The 18,486-nt window shown below is 40.6% G+C and overlaps 1 protein-coding gene and 1 pseudogene across 4 annotated transcripts in view; one reads left to right on the top strand and one right to left on the bottom strand.

The window, feature by feature from the left end:
* SPIN1 (spindlin 1) overlaps positions 1-18,486 on the top strand; it is an 81,717-nt gene that overhangs the window by 10,147 nt on the left and 53,084 nt on the right. The gene's annotated exons all lie outside the window — the stretch shown is intronic.
* Positions 4,738-5,348, bottom strand: LOC147367652 (ubiquitin-like FUBI-ribosomal protein eS30 fusion protein pseudogene; annotated as a pseudogene).

Genomic DNA, 18,486 nt, shown 5'->3' with positions numbered 1-18,486 from the left:
CTTTAATTCTTCTTTACTTTCTGCCATAAGGGTGGTGTCATCTGCATATCTGAGGTTATTGATATTTCTCCTGGCAATCTTGATTCCAGCTTGTGCTTCCTCTAGCCCAGCATTTCTAATGATGTACCCTGCATATATGTTAAATAAGCAGGGTGACAGTATACAGCCTTGACATACTCCTTTTCCTATTTGGAATCAGTCTGTTGTTCCATGCCCATTTCTAACTGTTGCTTCCTGACCTGCATGCAGATTTTTCAAGAGGCAGGTCAGGTGCTCTGGTATTCCCATCTCTTTCAGAATTTTCTACAGTTTGTTGTGATCCACAAAGTCAAAGGCTTTGGCATAGTCAGTAAAGCAGAAATAGATGTTTATCTGGAACTCTCTTGCTTTTTCGATGATCCAGCGGATGTTGGCAATTTGATCTCTGGTTCCTCTGCCTTTTTTAAAACCAGCTTGAACATCTGAAAGTTCACGGTTCATGCGGTACTGTTGAAGTCTGGCTTGGAGAATTCTCCAAGCATTACTTCACTAGCGTGTGAGATGAGTGCAATTGTGGGGTAGTTTGAGCATTCTTTGGCCTTGCTTTTCCAAAGTATTGGAATGAAAACTGACCTTTTCCAGTCCTGTGACCACTGCTGAGTTTTCCAAATTTACTAGCATATTGAGTGCAGCACTTTCACAGCATCATCTTTTAGAATTTGAAATAGCTCAACTGGAATTCCATCACCTCCACTAGCTTTGTTCATAGTGATGATTCCTAAGGCCCACTTGACTTCACATTCCAGGATGTCTGGCTCTAGGTGAGTAATCACACCATCGTGATTATCTGGGTTGTGAAGATCTTTTTTGTACAGTTCTTCTGTGTATTCTTGTCACCTCTTCTTAGTATCTTCTGCTTCTGTTAGGTCCATGACATGTCTGTCCTTTATTGAGTCCATCTTTGCATGAAATGTTCCCTTGGTATCTAATTTTCTTGAAGAGATCTTTCGTCTTTCCCATTCTATTGTCTTCCTCTGTTTCTTTGCAGAAATCACTGAGGAAGGCTTTCTTATCTCTCCTTGCTGTTCTTTGGAACTCTGCATTCAAATGGATATATCTTTCCTTTTCTCCTTTGCTTTTTGCTTCTCTTGTTTTCACAGCTATTTGTAAGGCCTCCTCAGACAGCCAGTTTGCCTTTTTGCATTTCTTTTTCTTGGGGATGGTCTTGATCCCTGCCTCCTGTACAATGCCACAAACCTCTGTCCATAGTTCATCAGGCACTCTATCAGATCTAATCTCATGAATCTTTTAAATGGACTCAGTAAAAGATAAAAGCAATCTTATGTGCTTTCCCTTTATAAATAGTCTTCACCACAAGTTTTAGTCCATAAAGTAGTGTTCACCTAAAATGCATTAGCTTTAAATAAATAAATAATTTACATAACTGTGGGACTATAATTTGGTAGAATCTTTTTGGAAAGTGGCTTCACTGAAGAAATATAAATTGCTTATACTCTTTTTATTTTATCATTTTTTAATTGGAGTGTAGTTGCTTTACAGTGTTGTGTTTCTGCTATGCAAAAGCGTGCATCAGCTATAACTGCATACATCCGCTCTCTCTTGAGCCTCCCTCCCATCCCCTGCGTCCCACCCCTCTAGGTCATCCCAGAACTCAAAGACAAGCTTCCTGTGCTCTGCGGAAGCCTCTCAGTAGCTAGCTGTTTTACAGATGGTAGTGTGTATATGTCAGCGCCACTCTCTCAATCCACCCCCACCTCCCACTCAAAGTCCATCCTCTACATCTGCATCTTTGTTCCTGTACTGCAATTTGGTTCCTCAGTACCATTTTTCTAGATTGCATGTATATTCCATGTATACATGATATTTGTTTTTCTAACTTCCCTCTGTTGTATGACAGATTCTAGGTTCATCCACGTCACTACAAATGACCCAATTTTGTTCCTTTCTATGGCTGCTGAGTAATATTCCATTGTATATATGCACCACATCTTTATCCATTCATCTGTCAACAGACATCAAAATTGCTTCCACATCCTTGCTGTTGTAAACAGTGCTGCTGTGAACATTGGGGTACATGTGTCCTTTTGAATTATGATTTTCTCAGGGAGTATGCCCAGTAGTGGGATTGCTGAGTCATATATGGTAGTTTTGAGAGTTGTATTGATGTCTTTACTCAAATGAATACTAAGGTGAAGGTAAGAAGCGGGAGAGAGGGAGGGAGAAAAAGAGGAAGGAATTACTTTTTCCTTTGGCCCCCATCACCCTCAGCATCACCTTTGGGCTTCCCAGCTGGCTCTGCGGTAAAGAACCTGCCTACTAATGTGGGAAACTCAGGAAACACTGGTTCGATCTCTGGGTCAGGAAGATCCTCTGGAGGAGGAAATGGCAACCCACTCGGATATTCTTGCCTGGAAAATTTCATGGATAGAGGAGCCTGGTGGGCTGCAGTCCACGGGGGTGCAAGGAGTCAGGCATGACTGAGCACACACGGATGATACTTTTATTCTTAGTTATTTAAGGATCCTCCACACTGTTCTCCATAGTGGTTGTATCTGATTAATAGTAAGTAGCCAATTCCTGTTTTGGTTTAAGGACAGTTGACTTTTCAGAGTCTTGCCTTTTTTTTTTTTTTCAGTGAAATATACTGAAAGTACAGAAGTAATTACAAATCTGTGGTTTGTGACACATTACCCATGCAATTGTTACTCATTTTTGTCATTCATTTCATTCACAAGGTCATGTATAGTTGTGGTTTGTTTATGCATGTAATGATTTACTCATGTATTATCCATGGCTGTTCATTCTCCTGCTGTAAAATATTAGGTTGTTCCCACTTTGAAACTGTTCACTTCCTCCCAAGGACAAGAAAGGAAGTTCGGATTAGATTTTGCAGTATTGGGAGAAATACTTGTGAGAGAGTGAACAGCCCCTTGCAGGTCTGATGCATGTGGAGGAGGAAGAAATTGAAGAGAATGTCTGGTAACTTAGGACTTAAGTGCTGTTCTAAGAAAGTTTTAGCAAGGCCAGTGACATGTCCTCTAGCCAAAGATGGGACCAGAGAAGTCCCTTGTCCTGCTGAAATGGCCATTCTTAAGCATCCTGCCTATGGCCAGTCATTGGCTAGAACACCCTGTGGGAAGTATTGGTCTGGGGCAAGGGCCGTGATGGATTTAGAACCGAGCAGCTCCCCATATTAAGTGATCCAGGAGGCTCATTTCATGAGTGTCACGTGGTTTGTGTAAGTGGATGTGCTCTGAACATTCAGGTTTCTTGATTGCTTTTCTGTTGGGTAGACTTAGTAGAATTGTTGGGTCTTTTATGCCTATGTTCAGTATTAGATAATGACGAACATCCAGTGTGGGTATACCTATCAGTTTCTTTTCTGGTGAATGCATTCTTGTGACTCCACATCCTCACCAGTATTAAGTTTAAATCTTTTCTGAGAGCGTGTGGCAGTATTTTTGCTTTTAGTTTCTGCCTCTGAAGTTAAGTAGTCATGTGATTTGTCTTGGCCAGTGCAGTGTGAGCTGAAGAGACTTGTCACAGGCTTTAAGAGCAGTGGTGAGATTTCCCGTATTCCCTTCCTTTTGCCAGTGATCCTGTTTACAAGTGGAGCTTCTTGCAGTGCAGGTCTTTATGTGTCTAGAGCAAACTGAGAGCTGAGGATGTGGGGGGCAAGAGTGGAGAAAAGAGGAAGAAGGCAGGAAGTGGGAGTTTCTTTGGTTTTAAGCAACTAAGATTTTGAGAGTTGTTTGCAATCATAGCATACTCATTAACCTAGCCCGTCAGGTAAACTTTTTTTTTCCCTTATTTCCAAATACACTTTTATTTTTAAGGGCAGCTTTAGGTTCACAGCAATACTGAGTAGAAAGTACAGAGTTCCCTGTATCCCCTGATCCCACACAAGCACAGCCTCTCCTGTTGGCAACATCCTGTACCAGATTGTACATTTGTTAGGGTGGATGAACCTACGTTGACATCATTGTCATCCAAGGTCACATAGGGTTCACTCTTTTTAAAATATACTTGTTTGTTTATTTGGCTGTGCGAGGTTTTAGTTGTGGCATGCGGGACCTTCTGTTCTCAGCGATGCGTGCCTGGTCTTTAGTTGTGTCATGCTAACTCTCAGTTGTGGCATGTGGGATCTATTACTACTTCGCTGACTAGGAACCAAAGCTGGGCTGTGTGTGTTGGGAACATGGAGTATTAGTCACTGGACCACCAGGGTTCACTCTTGGTTTTATATAGTCTGTGAACCTTTACATTTGTAATGTGTATCCACCATTACAATTACATACAGAATAGTTTCTTTGCTCTAAGAATCTTCTGTATTCTGTGTGCTTTTTTCTGATTTCTGTTTTGATTCCTTTGTGGTCAGAATACTATGGAGAATGCAATGGCACCCCACTCCAGTACTTTTGCCTAGAAAATCCCATGGACGGAGGAGCCTGGTAGGCTGCAGTCCATGGGGTCGATAGAGTCGGACCCGACTGACTTCACTTTCACTTTTCACTTTCATGCATTGGAGAAGGAAATGGCAACCCACTCCAGTGTTCTTGCCTGGAGAATCCCAGGGACGGGGAAGCTTGGTGGGCTGCCGTCAATGGGGTCGCACAGAGTCGGACATGACTGAAGTGACTTAGCAGCAGCAGCAGCAGAATACTATATAATTAAAAGCTTATGACATTTTTTGAAGCTTGCTTTATGGCCTGACATATAATCTGATCAAGTTTTTTTTTTTTTTTAATGATTGGGCTAAGTGGCTTTATTAGAGAAAGCCAAGGTTATGGAGGACTTGAGAGTTGGCACTGGGGCCCTTCTTGCCCAAAGTGGGCACAACACTGACAAAGTGCTGGTTCTACTGCATAGGCTTCTTGGCCCAGTCTGTCTTCTTTTCGTCTTGTTTGGCACCTTCAGAGTCTGACCCTTACTTTCCCAGCAGGGGCCAGGGAACCATGGACCAACCATGAGGCTGGCTACTTCCAGAGTGCCCAGAACCTCTAACCCACACTGGCCCAGGGTAACCTCATCCTCTCCGGGCGTGCCTGCCAGGAGCAGGACTTGATCCTTTGGAGCAGTGCTCTCCAGTGAGACTACATACATGAGCCTTGATCTGGGCGACTGTCTCCTGGCTGCTCACCTGGAGAGTGTGTAGCTCCTGCGCGCTGACAGAGAGCTCCTTGTTGGCAACTAGATCATGGACGCTGCTGCTGCTACCACAGATGTGGAGTAGTGTGGGCGAGCACATTCTTTCTGCTGCTATGCGCCACACCACTCCTTTGATCAGTTTTTGTAGATGACCTGTGTGTGCTTGGAAAGAACATGCTTGAACTTTGTTGGATGCAGTGTTTTATATTTGTTAGTTCAGCTTTGCTAGTTGTGTTAAATTCTTCTTGTCCTTTTATCCCTTCGGTTTGCTGGTTGTATTGGTTATCAAGAGAAATGTATTGGTATGCTTATTTTGCATTTGTCTGTTTCTCCTTAATGATAATTTTTGCTTTATCTATTTTGTGGTTATGTTACTAGGTGCATACATGTTTAGCATTGTATATTTTCCTCACCACTGAGTCTTTTAAAATAATGTGTCCTTTAAGGCAAAAGTAGTATTAGAGGTAAAGTTCGATTAGCTTAATATTAATGTAATTGCATTATCTTTTCTCTGATTAGTTGGTATAGTGTGTGCCTTTTAATTTTTTTAACTTGTATTTGCAGTCTTTCTGCATATTTTCTATTTTTCTGTTGTCAACAATACATAGCTGGGATTTAAAAAATCTAGTCTGACAATATTTCTTGTAACTGGAGTGTTTGGTCTATTGATATTTAACAAAATGACTAACATGAAAGTGAAGTTGCTCAGTCGTGTCTGACTCTTTGCAACGCCATGGACTGTAGCCCACCAGGCTCCTCCGTCCTTGGGATTCTCCAGACAAGAATACTGGAGTGGGTTGCCATTTCCTTCTCCAGTGGGTTTAAATGTGTTCTTGTGTTCTCTGTTTATTGTATCTGTTCTATGTCTTTTCCTCAGTTTTTTGGATGTCTTTTTTTTTTTTTTAACTCTGCTAACCTCAAGGTTACTTAAAACACGGATCGTTGACTTGTCAAAATCTAACGTTTGGTTATTTCCCCCTCTTTGTGGACGCTGAAACTCCATTTATTTTATTTTCACTTATGTAGCTCAGTTGATGCTATTTTAACTGTGTATATTTTATCTTATACATTATTAATTTGTCCAGTAATCACCATTTATTTATTGTTTTTAAAAACCCCTCATTTGACAATGTCAGATCTTGGTTGCTGCATGTGGAATCTTTGCTGCCGCAGGCGGGCTCTTCGTAACTGCCTGTGGACTTTTCTCCACTTGTGGCGTGCAGCCTCACTAGTTCCAGCGAGTGGTGGGATCTTAGTTCAGTGACCAGGGGTCAATGCATGTCCCCTGCATTGGAGGGCAACGTCCTGACCCCTGGACCTCCAGGGAGTTCCCCTAGTACTGGCCATTTACCTTAACCCTTTTCATTGCTCTTCATTCCTTGCTGTAATTCCAGTCAGTCCAAGTCCAGTTTCGTTTTCCTTCTGCCTGAAGAGCAGTCTTTGTTTCTCCCCTGTTGTGTGACTCCTCATAGTGAATTCTATGAGTTTGTGTTAGTTTAAAAATATCTCAAATTGATTTTTCTTTTTGAAGGATATTTTTGATATGTATAGAGTTTTAACTTGTCAGTTTTCTTCTAAGGTGTTGAAAGAACTTACTGAATTACATTTTCAGCTTTTATTTATTTTTTTTATTAAGTAAACTGTCAGTTTAGTATTTGCTGTCATGGATAGACTCTTTTTTACTTCATGCTTTTTATTTATTTATTTGGTCTTTCGTTTTGAACAGTTTTTGTGATTTTTTTTTAATTTATATTTTGTGTGTGTATATTTTGTAATTTTTGTATTTATATTTTGTATTTTATGTATTTTTTAATTTATATTTTGTGTTTACAGGTCTTACTGAATCTGTGGTAATGCTTTTTATTCTTTTGAGACGTTTGCAGTCATTGTTTTTTAATGTATTTCTGCTGCCCTGTCTCCCAACCCTCCACGCCATTAAAATACTTGTGAGATTTTCCTGATGTTTTATTTACCCTTTGCATGCTTCATTCTTGATATTTTTTCTGATCTCCCTTTGTTCACTAATTTTTAACGAAACTAGCTTACTGATAATCTGTCCATTGAGTTTACTGTGTTTTTTCACTTCTGGAAAATCTGATTCTGTAGTAGTTTTCTACCAGAGTTTTATATTTCATTTTTAATCACTTTGAATGTGATAGTTGCAGATGTTTTTTCATTTAGTTATTTATTCCTGTAGCCTTCCTCCCATAACTTACTTTAAAGGATAATTTTGTAACTGCAATAGCCGGCAGCCCAGTTCAGTTCAGTTTAGTCATGTCCAACTCTTTGTGACCCCATGAACCGCAGCACGCCAGGCCTCCCTGTCCATTACCAACTCCCGGAGTTCACTCAAACTCATGTCCATCGAGTCGGTGATGCTCTCCAACCATCTCATCTTCTGTTGTTCCCTTCTCCTCCTTCCCTCAATCTTTCCCAGCATCAGGGTCTTTTCAAATGAGTTAGCTCTTCTTATCAGGTGGCTGATGAGAAGTATTGGAATTTCAAAACTCAAAGTATTGGAGTTTCAGCTCCAACATCAGTCTCACCAATGGACACCCAGGACTGATCTCCTTTAGGATGGACTGGTTGGATCTCCTTGCAATCCAAGAGACTCTCAGGAGTCTTCTCCAACACCACAGTTCAAAAGCATCAATTCTTTGGCACTCTGCCTTCTTTATAGTCCAACTCTCACATCCGTACATGACCACTGGAAAAACCATAGCCTTGACTAGACGGACCTTTGTTGGCAAAGCTTTTTATTGTGCTGTCTAGGTTGATCATAACTTTCCTTCCAAGGAGCAAGTGTATTTTAATTTCAGGGCTGGAATCACCATTTGCACTGATTTTGGAGCCAGAAAAATAAAGTCAGCCATGTGTCCACTGTTTCCCCATCTGTTTCCCATGAAGTGATGGGACTGGATGCCATGATCTTCGTTTTCTGAATGTTGAGCTTTAAGCCAACTTTTTCATTCTATTTCACTTTCATCAAGAGGCTATTTAGACATTAGTGGGTCTTGCTTTTTTTGGTTGTTGTTGTTTGTTGTTGCAGCTTGTTTTTATTTTGTCTCTTTGTGGGTTAACTTACATGGTTGCACATGTATTAGATTATATTTTTTAAATTGTTTGAGATAATTTGGGCTCTGGGATGGTATTCCTGGAGAGGATTTATGCTTGCTGTGCCAGACATCTGAGGGATTAGGTGGTTTAGGATAATCTCAGTTAAGTTTTAAGGTAGAGATGAGTTGCAGCTAGGTTTCTTACCTACCATTCCCTCAGATCCCAAGAGCAGTTCAGGATTTCATCTTACAGAGAGATGGATATACTAGCCCCCTCCTTCCTTTGGTAGTCCCTGGGTTCTGGCCTTTGGCCCCTCACCTTGCAAAGTTGTTACCTTTAGCTGCCCAAACATTTGGCTGTTACCCTCAGGGATAAAAGTGGTTGCAAATTGGGGTTTACCTCTCAAGGCCCTACCTCTGGAAGCACTATCTTAAAATTCTTTGATACCTGCAAGCATTTGATTAGGGTATGTGTCAGTGTGTGTGTTCAAGTTTTGGCCTGTGGACATTTTCAGTCATATACAGTTGTTCCTCAGTATTTGCGGGGGATTGATTCTAGAATCCCCTGAAGAAAGCCATGGATGCTCAAGTCTCTTCCATAAAATGACATAGTTTTTGCATGTAACCTCTGCACATCCTCCCATATACTGTGTCATTTCTAAATTATTTGTAATACCAAATGCAACATAAGTACTGCATAAATGGTTGCAAATGCAACATAAAAGCTGTGTAAGTAGTTACCAGTGCCATGGGGGAACTTTCTGAAATTTTTTTCCCTTGAATATTCTTTATCTAAGGTAGGTTGAATCTGTGGATGTGCAACTTAGATACAGAGGGTGAATGATATAACAGTCAAGAAAATAATGTAAAAGAACCCCCTTTGTCTCTGTGACACCACTCCAGTGATACCTTCTTAAGTTGGATAACTTCCTGGCTTCTGGTATGCGCAAGATGTTCCAAGCTCTTCATGTATTTCCTCCCCTTTACCTGGAATTAACCATTCCTATAAGAAACCCTGGTTCCCGATAGTTTTTGTTAGTGTTGTTCTTCCAGATTTTATGTTACTATTCTAGCTCTCAGGTGAGTGGTCTAAGTCACCAGTCCGTCACAGTGACTCTAGTCCGTCACTACCAGGATTGTCTGCTCCTCACAGTGATTCCTGTGTGTCCTTGTAGAGACACACCGAAGATTCGGAGCTGTTTTTTTGCCAGTGGTTTTAGGCAGGAGTGGTTTTGTCATGGGTCTTTTGGCAGTCTGGCGAAACCTATGGATACCTTCTCAGAATGTTTCTGAATACAGTAAGTTAAATACAAGGGAGCAAAGGAGAAATAAATTTAAACATCTAAATAGTTAACTAAAATATTAAAACTTTAGTAATAGTGCTTTTTTGTTTCTGTATTATGTGGCAGATAAGACATATAGGTAAACAGTTTTTATATTTTAAGGTACGGAAATGGTAGTTCTTGATGTTCATCAGAGAGTGAATTGAGGTGGCCTTTGACCTTTCACATTTGTTGTTGGTTATTCAGTCATTCAGTTGTGTCTGACTCTGCCACCCCATGGACTGTAGCATATTGAGCCATAAATAATTGATGATAGGGAATACAGGAGAGCATTATAGATGTGTGGGTCAGTGCATATAATCCTAAGACGCTAGCTGCTCAGAGTGAGGCTACACTTTACAGGCTGAAGCATTGTCCTCCATAAAACTACCCTCACTGCAGACACCAGCAATAAACTTGGTCCACAAGCCATCCACATTTCTGACCACCTGGGTTACAAAGTCAGGGATTCCCATGACCACCTCAGATTTGAGAATTTACTAGAAGAACTCATAGAACTCAGGAAAATGCTACAGTTTCATTATAGCAGAAAAGGATCCAAATCCCCATGACCACCCAAAAGAAGAAACACACAGGACGAGGTCTGTAATAATCTGGGTGGGGATCATCCAGTTTTCTTTGGTGGAGTCAGGAGTATCACTGTCCTGCACATGGATATGTAACGGTGTGTAGGGCTGGAGTATTGCTGACCAGGGAAGATTGGCTGTCCAAAGTATTTACTGGGGCTTTGTTATGTAAGCATGGGTGATTGAATCATTGGCCATAAGGTTGAGCCCAATCTTTAGCTTCTCTCCTTGAAAATTGACTGCTGTCAGGGGATTCAAAATCCCAATTCTCTAATCCCCTAGTTGATCTTTTTGGTGAGTCATCTTGTTAGCACAAACTATCTAGGGGATCATAAATCAAAAGCACTCCTGTTACTAAGTACATTCCAAGGATTTAGAAGGTACTTCCTAGGAACTGGGACGAAGGCCAGCCAAACTCTTTGTTTTACAGCAGTCACCAATTCTGTTTTCATAGTTTGATGACTAATACCCTGATGGCTCTGGTCATGTCTGTTCTGTGGCAGGGCATGTAACTTAATTTAGAAGTAGTGGATGAGCTTTAAAGCTATTTTGAGATCTGTAACATATGCAGTGGGGGTTGGAAAGATCTGTGATTTCTATTGTTTGAGAAAGTCAGGGATACTCAAATAATATTGTGGTTTCATACACATGATGGAAGTCAAAGGAAAATGAAGATAGAATTTTTCCCTTGTCCAAGTTCATGGTACTTGTGAAGTTTGTCCATGCTTAAGAGCTCTTATATTAGAACTTGGTGTCTAGATGTCTAGTGATTTAGACTGTTTAATGGTTTTCTTTATATTGATAGTTTGGGGCTCTGAAGGCCTTCCAAATATACTCTTGGTATATACTGTAGCCAAACACTGGGTAGTTAATGATGTTGCGTTCAAATTGAGCCCTTCATTTTATTATTATTTTTTTAAAATTTTATTTTATTTTTAAACTTTACAATATTGTATTGGTTTTGCCATATATCAAAATGAATCCGCCACAGGTATACATGTGTTCCCCATCCTGAACCCTCCTCCCTCCTCCCTCCCCATACCATCCCTCTGGGTCATCATCCCAGTGCACCAGCCCCAAGCATCCAGTATCGTGCATCGAACCTGGACTGGCGACTTGTTTCATATATGATATTATACATGTTTCAATGCCATTCTCCCAAATCATCCCACCCTCTCCCTCTCCCACAGAGTCCAAAAGACTGTTCTATACATCAGTGTTTCTTTTGCTGTCTCATATACAGGGTTATTGTTACCATCTTTCTAAATTCCATAAATATGCATTAGTATACTGTATTGGTGTTTTTCTTTCTGGCTTACTTCACTCTGTATAATAGGCTCCAGTTTCATCCACCTCATTAGAACTGATTCAAATGTATTCTTTTTAATGGCTGAGTAATACTCCATTGTGTATATGTACCATAGCTTTCTTATCCATTCATCTGCTGATGGACATCTAGGTTGCTTCCATGTCCTGGCTATTTTAAACAGTGCTGCGATGAACATTGGGGTACACGTGTCCCTTTCCCTTCTGGTTTCCTCAGTGTGTATGCCCAGCAGTGGGATTGCTGGATCACAAGGCGGTTCTAGTTCCAGGTTTTTAAGGAATCTTCACACTGTTCTCCATAGTCGCTGTACTAGTTTGCACTCCCACCAACAGTGTAAGAGGGTTCCCCTTTCTCCACACCCTCTCCAGTATTTATTGCTTGTAGACTTTTGGATCACAGCCATTCTGACTGGTGTGAAATGGTACCTCATAGTGGTTTTGATTTGCATATCTCTTATAATGAGTGATGTTGAGCATCTTTTCATGTGTTTGTTAGCTATCTGTATGTCTTCTTTGGAGAAATGTCTATTTAGTTCTTTGGCCCATTTTTTGATTGGGTCATTTATTTTTCTGGAATTGAGCTGTAGGAGTTGCTTGTATATTTTTGAGATGAGTTGTTTGTCAGTTGCTTCATTTGCTATTATTTTCTCCCATTCTGAAGGCTGTCTTTTCACCTTGCTTATAGCTTTCCTTTGTTGTGCAGATTTAAGTTTAATTAGGTCCCATTTGTTTATTTTTGCTTTGATTTCCAATATTCTGGGAGGTGGGTCATAGAGGATCCTGCTGTGATGTATGTCAGAGAGTGTTTTGCCTATGTTCTCCTCTAGGAGTTTTATAGTTTCTGGTCTTATGTTTAGATCTTTAATCCATTGAGCCCTTCATTTTAACCTCAAAGTTTTAGCCAAAGGGATGTCAGCACCAGAGACCTAGAGTGCTGGTTTTACCTGCCATCCATTGAAAGATTTGTGACTGGACTTTCTAGTAAATTCTTTTAGGTACTTAGAAAGGTTCTAAGTTGTAAACCGATGCTTTTTCTTTCCAGATTTATAAAATCTGAAACTATTGACTCTTTTTCTCTCTTACCATTTATTGTGAAAATTTTCAAACATAGAAAAGTTGAAACAGGCTTTTGAACATCTGTATACTTGCCATCCAGATTCAGGAGTTGCAAATACTTTGCCACCTTTTCTTAATCTATTAAAAAACAAACCCCATCTTAGGAAGTAAGCTGCAGACTGTTGTACGTGGTAAGCCGTGCTATTGCCACTCGTTCCAAACTCTGCTGTTGTCCTCTCTCTGCTGTTCCCCGTCCCCCAGGCTTTTAAAATGAAATTTCCTCTACGTTGAAAGGTTAAAACTATAGCTTAATTATGCCTGTATGTTCTCCATTGAGATTTCATTTGCTAACGTTTTGCTCTACTAATATTTTTTGTTGAGCCATTTGAAAGTTGCAGTAAATTGCAGGCATCATAACACTTAAGATTTGGGTGTTCTTCTTTGTATCTGCAATATCTTAAGAAAATTATTTTTTATTTAATGTTTAGGTCCTATTCAGATTTTAGCCATATGTCATTTTTCATATAAATATTTGTGTTAACATAAATTCCCCCCCTACACTCTGAACCCTCTATGATGACAACTTTAAGACCCTTGCTGGCAGCCCAAACTTCAGCGTACACATGATGTGTTTGGCCTTTAATGTTCCTGTGTACTTTTGCATTGGTGTTGAGACTTCTTTGGAACATGGCACTTTTGCTTAAGCAGCTTTAGGAATTTATAAATAGCACTGTTTGGTGATAGCAGCTGGCAGCAAATATTTTGATATGTAACTTCTGCTTTGTGTTTATTACTTAATTTTACATCTGAAAATGTGAAACATTCATTTCTTAACCTTTTGGAGACAACAGCGCTGTGTCATTGATTTTTTTTTTTTTTTTTGCGGTGTTCTTTTCCTTTACGGGCACCATCTATGTTTTTAATTTTTGTTTGGTTTGTGGGCCACACCGTGTGGCGTGTGGGATCGTAGTTCACCTACCAGAGATTGAACCCATGCCCCTGCAGTGAAAGTGCAGAATTTTAACCACTGGACCACCAGGGAAGTCCCTGTGTTTATTTTTAAAATAAGAAATATATCTCAGTAGTACTTCTTGCAGCCCACTTGCGAGCTGTTTTAATTTTGGTGCCGTAGGTTTTTAATTTCCAAAATGGAACAGCTATAGTGTGTGTGCGCCTCGTGGTGGCTGTGTAGAGTCTGAGTTGTTAGATGTATATCAGTGTGTGAGACATAGCATGTGCTTGGGGACAAACAACCTTTGAGATGATTATCGAAGAATTTTGAGCTCTAAAACTAAATTAATGACATTTTAAAAGTGGTCTAGCAAAATTGCATACCTGGATAGCTAGCTATATTTAATACAGATGGATTTAGCAAAGGGAAATCCAAGATCATCTTTTCTCCAAGTTTTATTACGAAAAATTTTATTTTTTTAATTTAAATTGACGTAGGAATTTGGAGAATAACATTAGTATGTTCTTTGTTTTGATTCAGAAATTAATATTTTGTCATTTTCACTTGATTGTTTGTTGTATGTATTGCTTTCTTTCCCTGAACTGTTTGAAATTCACTTGCAGACATTATGTCACCCTACCTGTAGAAATTTCAGTATGCGTTTCCTAAAAATAAGTGTATTCTTGTGCATGACTATAATGTCATCGTGCTTTTAAAGGTTAATGATAATGTCGTAATGTGTTATCTATTATATAGTCCCTATTTAAATTTCCCCATTTGTCCTCAGTGTCTTCTACAGCTTTTCCCCCTCCAAACCATTCATTTAGGATTTACTTGTCTGCTTTTAGTCCCTTAATCTAGATCAGTATGTCTACCTTTTTTTCTTATGACATTGAACTTTTATAGAATATGACCCATTTGTCTTGTAGAAGCTTCTTACCTGCTCTAGTGCATGGTGTGCTTTGCATTACATCATGTCTGGAAGACTCTGAAGTGTAGTTGGCTCATAATTAGTGGTGTTGAATGGTTTGGTCCCTCCACTGTCAACCACCGTTCATAATCAGCGGGTAATTTGGGGTGATTCTTTGGTACTATGCAACATTATTCTCTAGAAGCCTTTCGCCTCATGGGGTTAGCAGTCTGCTGGGTTTAATCCTGAATACAGGGCTATCTTTTTTATGGCCATCAAATTAAGCTTCACTTGATAACATTTTCTGTGATATTTGAAAAAAATTGTGACTCCTGCTATCTTAGAAATGAGATTTTGCTATATCATTTCTAAGATAAAATCAGGCAGTTTGGAATAGTAATTGGAACTCAAAAATGGGGAAGGACTTTTGTATTATTAAAAAAGCTCCTGTATCCTTTCCTGCTGCAACTCTTCAATCTTTCTGTTTTACTTTCTGTGAAAGTATTGTAACAAGTTTAACCTGAAAATTTTAATTCAGTGGTAAGCAATAGAAAATCATACAAAGACAAGCTTATATCTGCTAGTGAGAAGGGTGCCTTTAGATCATCAGTAGCCAAATTTTTTATGTTACAGAACCAAGTTGATTTATTAAGTTAGGGAACATTGGTACTTGTGGAGGTTAAAATATTCTTCAGTCTTTGAAGTAGCTTTGTAAAGAATGTCAGAAAAGGAACAGAGTTGTGAGATGTTTTTAAAATTGGAAAATACTACATCCTTTGTTAGGTGCTGTTGATAATATTTTAGTGGTAAGGGAAATTGATACAGAAGATGGGATTTGCAAAACATATGAAAGGGTTGAATTGAAACAGTTCGTCTCTTACTATAGTAGAAGGTACCGGTCAGCTAATAAATTTGGTAGTGGAGAAGGCAATGGCTCCCCACTCCAGTACTCTTTCCTGGAAAATCCCATGGATGGAGGAGCCTGGTAGGCTGCGGACCATGGGGTTGCGAAGAATGGGACACGACTGAGTGTCTTCACTTTCACTTTTCCCTTTCATGCATTGGAGAAGGAAATGGCAACCCACTCCAGTGTTCTTGCCTGGAGAATCCCAGGGATGGGGGAGCCTGGTGGGCTGCCGTCTATGGGGTCACACAGAGTCAGACACGACTGAAGTGACTTAGCAGCAGCAGCAGCAGCAGTAGGAAAATGAGTAGTTCTCTTTTGTTTGCTTCCATCTGACTAGCAAAAAGGACGCTTACCTGCTGAGGATGGGCATGGTATTGTCAAAAGCTCACTTGAGATATAAGATTATAAGTTTGAAGTTTTTCAGCCATGTTTAATGGCTCAAATTGTGGCTGTAGTAAATAAGAAGTTGGTTTTGGCAGAAAGTGCCAGAGGCAAGCAAGGGAGTCACTATGCAATTGACCATCTGTGGAATCTAAGCTGAGTAATGAGGGCGGTTAGTACCCAAGGAGATAAAAATCAAGCCGTAGTTTGGAGGTAGTGGTTGCATAAAGTAATTGTTGGGAGTAGGATGGCTGGTGTAAGAAAAGTGCAGTGACTAGAGGTTGTTTTGAGTGTGAGATGCTTAAAATAAAGATTCCAGAGGTCTTGGAGTGATTGGTAATGAGAAGGTTGAGGTTGTGACTGTGGAGATGGTTGGCTGGAGTTGGGTAGATTGAAGTTAGAACCAAGGGGGCATGTTGTTCAAAGGATCCTATGTTGCCAAAAATGTAATGGAAAACAAGCAAACCAGGAACCAGATTTTCAAAAATATGTGCAGATGACTAGAGGGTTAATGGGTAGATAGAGGTCTGAAACAAAAAGTTCAGTTTAGTTGCTCTGTTGCGTCCAACTCTTTGGGACCCCGTGGACTGCGGCACACCAGGCTTCCCTGTCCATCACTAACTCCCGGAACTTGTCCAAACTCATATACATCGAGTTGGTGATGCCATCCAACCATCTCATCCTCTGTCATCCCCTTTTCCTCCTGCCTTCAATCTTTACCAGCATCAGCGTCTTCTAATGAGTGGACCCTTTGCATTAGGTGGCCAAAGTATTGGAGTTTCAGCTTCAGCATCAGTCCTTCCAATGAATACTCAGGACTGATTTCCTTTATGATTGACTGGTTTGATCTCCTTGCAGTCCACAGGATTCTGAAGAGCCTTCTCCAGCACCACAGTTCAAAAGCATCAATTCTTTTGAAGAAAAAGGGAGGCCTTTTATTACTAGTGAGTGCTGTGGCACATGCCTCCACATTAGGGTGTGGGGGTAAAGATAGTGGAGAACACAAACGACCACTTTGGAGGGAGCTACTGGATGGCGGGGACTGCCTTTCAGAAGGCAGTGGAGAGGTTTGGACAATTGGAGGTTATGGGCTGTAGGGTTCCAGTAGGGAAAGCTACAGCAGCGTGGGAAGAGTTGAATGTGGAAGCTGAGATTTCTGGTGTGAAAGAGGTAGAGCTGTGCAAGGCTTGCATGGCTGTTGGGTGGACTCTTGGGAAAGGTGGATGTCTATCTTTGTTGTCATGACACCTAGACTGATTTCCTCAGCTCAATGTGGGAGAGCCCCTAGGAACAGCTTGGGAACCTTGCGTGGGGAAAAAGTCACCTTTAGAGAAGGTGCTGCTGCTTCTACAGAGACCAGCCAATTCTGACTCCATGTTGGACCTGTTTCTTCAACTTGCTTTTTGTTGCTGTTATTGTGATCTTACTTAATCAGTTCAGTTCAGTTTAGTCGTTCAGTTCAGTTCAGTCGCTCAGTCGTGTCCAACTCTCTGCGACCCAATGGACTGCAGCACGCCAGGCCTCCCTGTTCATCACCAACTCCCAGAGCCTACTCAGACTCATGTCCCATTGAGTTGGTGATGCCATCCAAACATCTCATCCTCTGTCGTCCCCTTCTCCTGCCTTCAATCTTTCCCAGCATCAGGGTCTTTTCAAATGAGTCAGTTCTTTGCATCAGGTGGCCAAAGTATTGGAGTTTTAGCTTCAGCATCAATTCTTCCAGTGAATACTCAGGATTGATCTCCTTTAGGATGGACTGGTTGGATCTCCTTGCTGTCCAAGGGACTCTCAAGACATCTTCTCCAACAGCACATTTCAAAAGCATCAGTTCTTTGGTTCTCAGCTTTCTTTATAGTCCAACTCTCACATCCATACATGACTATTGGAAAAACCATAGCTTTGACTAGACGGACCTTTGTTGGCAAAGTAATGTCTCTGCTATTTAACATGCTGTCTAGGTTGGTTATAACTTTTCTTCCAAGGAGCAAGCGTCTTTTAATTTCATCTGCATATGATGGAGTCATCATATGCAGTGATTTTGGAGCCCCCCAAAGTAAAGGCTTTCACTGTTTCTATTGTTTGCACATCTATTTGCCATGAAGTGATGGGATGGGATCTTTGTTTTCTGAATGTTGAGCTTTAAGCCAACTTTCTCACTCACCTCTTTCACTTTCATCAAGAGGCTATTTAGTTCTTCGCTTTCTGCCATAAGGGTGGTGTCATCTGCCTATCTGAGGTTATTGATATTTCTCCCAGCAATCTTGATTCCAGCTTGTGCTTCATCCAGCCCAGATGAACTCTGGATGAACTCTCTTCATGACGTACACTGCATATAAGTTAAATAAGCTGGGTGACAATATACAGCCTTGACATTCTCCTTTCCTGATTTGGAACCAGTCTGTTGTTCCATGTCCAGTTACAACTGTTGCTGCTTGGCCTGCATACAGATTTCTCAGGAGACAGGTCAGATGGTCTGGTATTCCCATCTCTTGAAGAATTTTCCACAGTTTGTTGTGATCCACACAGTCAAAATCTTTGGCATAGTCAATAAAGCAGAAATAGGTGTTTTTGGGAAACTCTCTTGCTTTTTCGATGATCCAGCGGATGTTGGCAATTTGATCCCTGGTTCCTCTGCATTTTCTAAATCCAGCTTGAACATCTGGAAGTTCATGGTTCACGCGGATGTTGGCAATTTGATTCCTGGTTCTTCTGCCTTCTAAATCCAGCTTGAACATCTGGAAGTTCATGGTTCACATACTGTTGAAGCCTGGCTTGGAGAATTTTGAGCATTACTTTGCTAGTGTGTGAGATGAGTGCAGTTGTGCGGTAGTTTGAGCATTC

Source organism: Bos grunniens, chromosome 8, assembly GCF_055505025.1.
Source record: "Bos grunniens cultivar Pamir isolate PY7600 chromosome 8, Bosgru_T2T1.0, whole genome shotgun sequence".
NCBI lineage: Eukaryota > Metazoa > Chordata > Mammalia > Artiodactyla > Bovidae > Bos > Bos grunniens.
This window is presented reverse-complemented; position numbering and strand designations above follow the sequence as displayed.